Source organism: Haplochromis burtoni, unplaced genomic scaffold (assembly GCF_018398535.1).
Source record: "Haplochromis burtoni strain Fernald_Lab_line unplaced genomic scaffold, NCSU_Asbu1 Contig_1964, whole genome shotgun sequence".
In the NCBI taxonomy this organism is placed as follows: Eukaryota; Metazoa; Chordata; class Actinopteri; order Cichliformes; family Cichlidae; genus Haplochromis; species Haplochromis burtoni.
In genome coordinates this window covers 1-6,381 of record NW_024584325.1, presented here as the reverse complement: position 1 = coordinate 6,381, position 6,381 = coordinate 1, and the positions used below count along the sequence as shown (strand labels likewise).

Genomic DNA, 6,381 nt, shown 5'->3' with positions numbered 1-6,381 from the left:
TATGAACACCACACAAAGGTTAAAACTACTTATAAACACATACACACAAAGTAACTCTCCCAGAGCGCCTATTTCGGGTCACTTTTGCCGGTCCAAGCCCGGATAAAGGAACAGGGTTGGAATTGTGACATTAAAAATGAATAATTGCTAAAAGAAATTTGACTTGCAGTTCTAAATACATTCTAAATGCATTTAGAACACTATGTCTCTTCCACAATGTTGTTTCTCTCTCCAACAATGTAGGTTACAATTACATTAGCATGACCAATTATGCAAATTAGGCAATGACATCATTTAGCGACTTTTAGGACAGCCAATAGCGATTTTCTTTACTGAGGAGTTGCCAATTCTGGTCACGGGTGTGATCCATAGCAGATGATGTTAAAAACACACTGAGCGCATTAAAGTTAGTCGCTATTTTTCTATTCAGTTTGGTGAGACTACAGATGTTGCAGATATAGCCAATTTGCTTGTTTACATTAGATATGAACACGAAAGTGCAGCTCAAGAAGACTTTCTGTTCTGTAAGTCACTTCAGACCAGAACTACAGCTGAACACATTTTCCAGTTATTGAATGAATTTTTTCAAGGAAATGGGCTGGATTGGAAAAGGTGCGTTGGAGTCTGCACGGATGGTGCTAAAGGTCCATGACAGGTCGCCACAGCGGAGTAGCAGCCCAAACTGCAGTATCCATCGCGAGGCCTTCGCAGTGCAAAAAAATGCCTGAAGAACTTAAAGCTGTACTAGACTCAGCTGTGAAAACTGTCAACTTCATAAAGAGCAGGCCGGCGCACTCTCGCCTATTTCATGTGCTCTGTGATGAGATGGGCAGTGAACACCTCCAACTTCTGCTCTGTACAGAAGTAAGATGGCTTTCAAGACAGAAGGTCCTTTCTAGGCTTTTCAAATTGCACAGAGAGATCCAGATGTTTTTACAGGACAAAAACTTCCCCTCATCAGATGTTCCTGAAGACACTGTGTGGCTCAGTCAGCTGGCATACTTGTCGGACATTTTCTCTCGTTTAAATGAGCACAATTTGGGCCTACATGGACTCTCCATCAGTGTTTTTGATGTCCATCCATCTTCATCCGCTTTGTCCGGGGCCGGGTCGCGGGGGCAGCAGCCTAAGCAAAGAGGCCCAGACCTCCCTCTCCCCAGCCACCTCCTCCAGCTTATCCGGGGGAATACCAAGGCGTTCCCAGGCCAGCCGAGAGATATAATCTCTCCAGCGTGTCCTGGGTCTGCCCCGGGGCCTCCTCCCGGTGGGACATGCCTGGAACACCTCACCCAGGAGGCGCCCAGGGGGCATCCTTGTCAGATGCCCGAACCACCCCAGATAGCAAGGAGACATTGAACAGATGTTGATTTTCCATCTGAACCATCAGAATCGTCAGGATTGAAATGTCAACACAAAACCAATGTTGAAACAACATTGAAATACTGATGAAACCTGACACTGACATTGAAATAACATTGATTCACTGTTGTTCTGTCATCGTTGATTGTTGATCTATTTATAGTTGACAAGGTGACAACAATCACGTTGAAAAACCATCGATTTATGGTTGAGCGGGAAATTAAAGCTGCTACCACTTGGACTATTCCGCAGCACCCCTATCACATTGGTACATCCCTCCAGGTAACCATTGTCTTGTACAGTAGAGCGGGACATTAGATTTACTCTCAGCGGAATTGACCGGAGAAGGCATCAGTTCATGCACTGCACTGGCCTGCACCACGATTAGTATAAGGTAAGAATGAATGACTTTTGTTCTATTCGTTATTTCCACGGTTGCATTTGAATAACAGTAAAAAAAACAAACAAACTTGTTAATGTAAAGTTTCGGATAAAATGTGGGAGCCCGAAATTGTGTCTACTTTCATCTTACAATCCGGCAACAAATAAATTGCACTGCAAACAAAGTCTATCAACAAAGAAAACATTTTCGTTTCATACTTTTCCGTTATATTCCCTTACAAAGCTAGCTTTAACGCTTCGAGGGTTCCTTTGTTCTTGCCGTCGCCTCGGCGCTTGACCCAGACTTTCGCTCTGTAGTTGCTTTTTAGCATAGTACTACAAAAAATTGTAAATCTGTGATATATGATTGATAAACGTAAAGGTAACTGTATAAATGTGTTCAATGACTTTGTTACTTTTAATGATTGGAGAGCACCCGCTTCGATTCGCACTCAATTCAAACTTTACGCTGCACACTCACCTAACTTTACGCTGCACGCTCACCTAACTTGCGTTTGCACCTTTTGTCCACACGTAAACTGCGTTTAGCATTTACGTGTGGACGAGGAAGACGGAGAAAACGCAGCGTCAAAGGTGTGCGCCTATTTTGACGCCACACTGTGCGCCAAGTTTTTGTCTCGGTGCCATGAATTCCTACAATGGCAGACTTAGACAAAATACTGTTAATTTTATTATCTTCAGTGTTTAAATGCTTACATATACGGGTTTGCTTGTAATTGTTGCCTATATACATTTTAAGCTATTATTTATTATTTAGTTCAATCAATAGATCAAGTTTTGTAGTGACTATGAAATATATTGTAATTATCTGTTTCCTGTTTATCCTAGACAGGGCAAAAAAGGACTCCAAATTAAAAAAAAGATAAAAATGAAAGACTGGTGCATTGTGCAGTTTAGCACTGGTGGTACAGAAATAGTCCCTAGATCATGGATAAATGGGGAGAAATTGTCATGGCCTCCATATCCTCCGTGAGACACATTCAGGATCCACGACGCAGTAAAGAGGAGAGTTCATCCTGGTGCAACATGGCTCACCTATGCACCAGTCCGACTTCTAATAAGCCATGGTGGGTATCATCTGGATTGGTGTTGTATAAATGTAACAATAACAAGTTTTTCGTGTCCTAATTTATGTCTGGCCATACATTGTGTTTGTACTTCCAGACACATTTCACGAAGCAGAACGCAGTCTTCAGAAATATCTAAGTGAACACTGTGATACGTCTGACCTTCAGTCCGAAGCTGAAACTCAGACCAGTCATAAAAGAAAGCACAAGTAAAACTTTTTTATTTCACAAACATATCTTTGATTGCTAAGAATTTATGATCTTGTCTTTTATACATATCTGTGGTGCTTGCATACTGCAATATCACCACATAATATAGTCCAAAAAGTGGAAGCTTGTAAACTTTTTATAAATGCAAAGCCGTGTACACTTGTGCACTTCAAAAATCCCTTGTATACTGTACCTTCTTGCACATCTCCGTTTCCTGTGTGTGTTGTTATAAATCAAACTGTAACTTTAGGAAAAAATATTCCAAAAGCACATTTGTAATTACTTATGACCGTTTTCAACTTTTTTTCTTTAGACCAAATCCCCTGTACACATATAGTGACTCAGAGGATGAGCAGCCCACAAAAATGGTTTCCCCAGGCCCCTCGAGTGAAAATACCAGGTAATAAAATACTGTCTAGTGTCTTTGTACATATCTGTGTGTGACACAAGGAAACTTTTGACAAGTTGTCTGTATTCTTAAATACTTAAAAAAAATTATCTTTTTCTGTCAGACCTGACGAGAGCTGTTAACGAACTCCGTGAGGAGGTCAGAGCCATCCGCAATACCGGCTGCAATGAATCGGTAGATGCTGGGGTACTGCCTCTGGATTTGCCCTTGCACAACATTGAGGAGCTAAACAATGCAGAGCCAGCTCTTCAATCACAAGAGGCAAATAAGGCAATGGTAAGTATATAAAGGTTATGTACACTTTGTAACTATAAAGTGTAATAGCTGTCAGATGTGATTTAAATACATAACAACCTGTTGATTACAACACACAAGCACTTAAGCATAACTTTAGCGAGACACACCAATACAGTGGGGCAAAAAAGTATTTAGTCAGCCACCGATTGTGCAAGTTCCCCCACCTAAAATGATGACAGAGGTCAGTAATTTGCACCAGAGGTACACTTCAACTGTGAGAGACAGAATGTGAAAAAAAAATCCATGAATCCACATGGTAGGATTTGTAAAGATTTATTCGTAAATCAGGGTGGAAAATAAGTATTTGGTCAATAACAAAAATACAACTCAATACTTTGTAACATAACCTTTGTTGGCAATAACAGAGGTCAAACGTTTACTATAGGTCTTTACCAGGTTTGCACACACAGTAGCTGGTATTTTGGCCCATTCCTCCATGCAGATCTTCTCGAGAGCAGTGATGTTTTGGGGCTGTCGCCGAGCAACACGGACTTTCAACTCCCGCCACAGATTTTCTATGGGGTTGAGGTCTGGAGACTGGCTAGGCCACTCCAGGACTTTCAAATGCTTCTTACGGAGCCACTCCTTTGTTGCCCGGGCGGTGTGTTTTGGATCATTGTCATGTTGGAAGACCCAGCCTCGTTTCATCTTCAAAGTTCTCACTGATGGAAGGAGGTTTTGGCTCAAAATCTCACGATACATGGCCCCATTCATTCTGTCCTTAACACGGATCAGTCGTCCTGTCCCCTTGGCAGAAAAACAGCCCCATAGCATGATGTTTCCACCCCCATGCTTCACAGTAGGTATGGTGTTCTTGGGATGCAACTCAGTATTCTTCTTCCTCCAAACACGACGAGTTGAGTTTATACCAAAAAGTTCTACTTTGGTTTCATCTGACCACATGACATTCTCCCAATCCTCTGCTGTATCATCCATGTGCTCTCTGGCAAACTTCAGACGGGCCTGGACATGCACTGGCTTCAGCAGCGGAACACGTCTGGCACTGCGGGATTTGATTCCCTGCCGTTGTAGTGTGTTACTGATGGTGACCTTTGTTACTTTGGTCCCAGCTCTCTGCAGGTCATTCACCAGGTCCCCCCGTGTGGTTCTGGGATCTTTGCTCACCGTTCTCATGATCATTTTGACCCCACGGGATGAGATCTTGCGTGGAGCCCCAGATCGAGGGAGATTATCAGTGGTCTTGTATGTCTTCCATTTTCTGATGATTGCTCCCACAGTTGATTTTTTCACACCAAGCTGCTTGCCTATTGTAGATTCACTCTTCCCAGTCTGGTGCAGGTCTACAATACTTTTCCTGGTGTCCTTCGAAAGCTCTTTGGTCTTGGCCATGGCGGCGTTTGGAGTCTGACTGTTTGAGGCTGTGGACAGGTGTCTTTTATACAGATGATGAGTTCAAACAGGTGCCATTCATACAGGTAACGAGTGGGGGACAGAAAAGCTTCTTACAGAAGACGTTACAGGTCTGTGAGAGCCAGAGATTTTCCTTGTTTGAGGTGACCAAATACTTATTTTCCACCCTGATTTACGAATAAATTCTTTACAAATCCTACCATGTGGATTCATGGATTTTTTTTTCACATTCTGTCTCTCACAGTTGAAGTGTACCTCTGGTGCAAATTACTGACCTCTGTCATCATTTTAGGTGGGGGAACTTGCACAATCGGTGGCTGACTAAATACTTTTTTGCCCCACTGTAATGGCTTATGCCATTACAAACGAGCTGGCCTCGGTACTAAACTGGGCAGGGGAAAAAACCAAGGACCAGACAAAGCAAAAAAGGGCATTTAAAGATACAGCGCTCTGCAAATGCATATTTGGTAAGTTTTACCATTTTTATGGTATATTACTTTGTCTTTCTTAATAACAAGACTTTCATGTCCGGTTAATCTGGAGATGGAGTCTTTGGTCTTTGGCTTGTTTAGTCCTCGGGTTGTAGTTTGTACAGCCCGAGGACCCCATGTTTATTTTGTTTTAAAGGATACACGGCACACCATGCTAAGACTTATCACTTTTTCCGCTCATAGCTCTTTGGGAATCAAATGCGGCAGTTTGCAGATTTACGCCTGGTGACTTTCATGTTTATCAGCCTAGGAGTTTACATACTTTCTCCCCGCTGAAGACAGTTAACAAGAGCTTATTCATGTGCTCTAATTCACTTATTTTGTTGTGTGTGTGTGTGTGTGTGTATTTTTGTCCTAGATGGCCTGACGCAGCAGTTAGGGGCAAACTCTATGTCCGAGTTTGTCTTTGCACAAGCAGTGCAGAAATGGCTCCGATACGCCCCAGATCGTTTGGGTGGTGCAGGACGCACATCATGCATCCCCATCCCGAAGTAAAAAATTACAAACTTCTGTGAAACATATAAACGTAAATAGGAAACTGTCTTTTAATAAAGTATTTAGCAAACGAAACATGCCTATTGACCTTTTTTTGTTTATTTTTTTTCTCTGTTACATCACATGCAATGCTTTCTTATTTTAGGATATTGCAGTAGTTTAGTATTGGTTAAAATACCTATAAAGAAAGGTAGATTTCCAGTCATGATTTAACTGTTGTTTTAATAAAAAGCAACTGTGCGAAAGAGGTGGAAAATCAGCACCATAGCTCAACAGTGTT

General features: G+C 42.0%; 3 long non-coding RNA genes across 3 annotated transcripts; 2 read left to right on the top strand and 1 right to left on the bottom strand.

Moving 5' to 3' along the window:
• Positions 1–1,333: 1,333 nt before the first annotated feature.
• LOC121813584 lies at positions 1,334–3,398 on the bottom strand. The gene is made up of 2 exons (XR_006053774.1): positions 3,125–3,398; positions 1,334–2,585 (listed from the first exon to the last, which is right to left on the bottom strand). It is a non-coding gene; the product is annotated as an uncharacterized LOC121813584 (long non-coding RNA).
• LOC121813582 lies at positions 1,639–3,404 on the top strand. Its single transcript, XR_006053772.1, has 4 exons — positions 1,639–1,753; positions 2,590–2,828; positions 2,926–3,037; positions 3,352–3,404. It is a non-coding gene; the product is annotated as an uncharacterized LOC121813582 (long non-coding RNA).
• On the top strand, positions 3,400–6,084 carry LOC121813583. Its single transcript, XR_006053773.1, has 3 exons — positions 3,400–3,438; positions 3,551–3,723; positions 5,965–6,084. It is a non-coding gene; the product is annotated as an uncharacterized LOC121813583 (long non-coding RNA).
• The last annotated feature ends 297 nt before the right edge of the window (positions 6,085–6,381 follow it).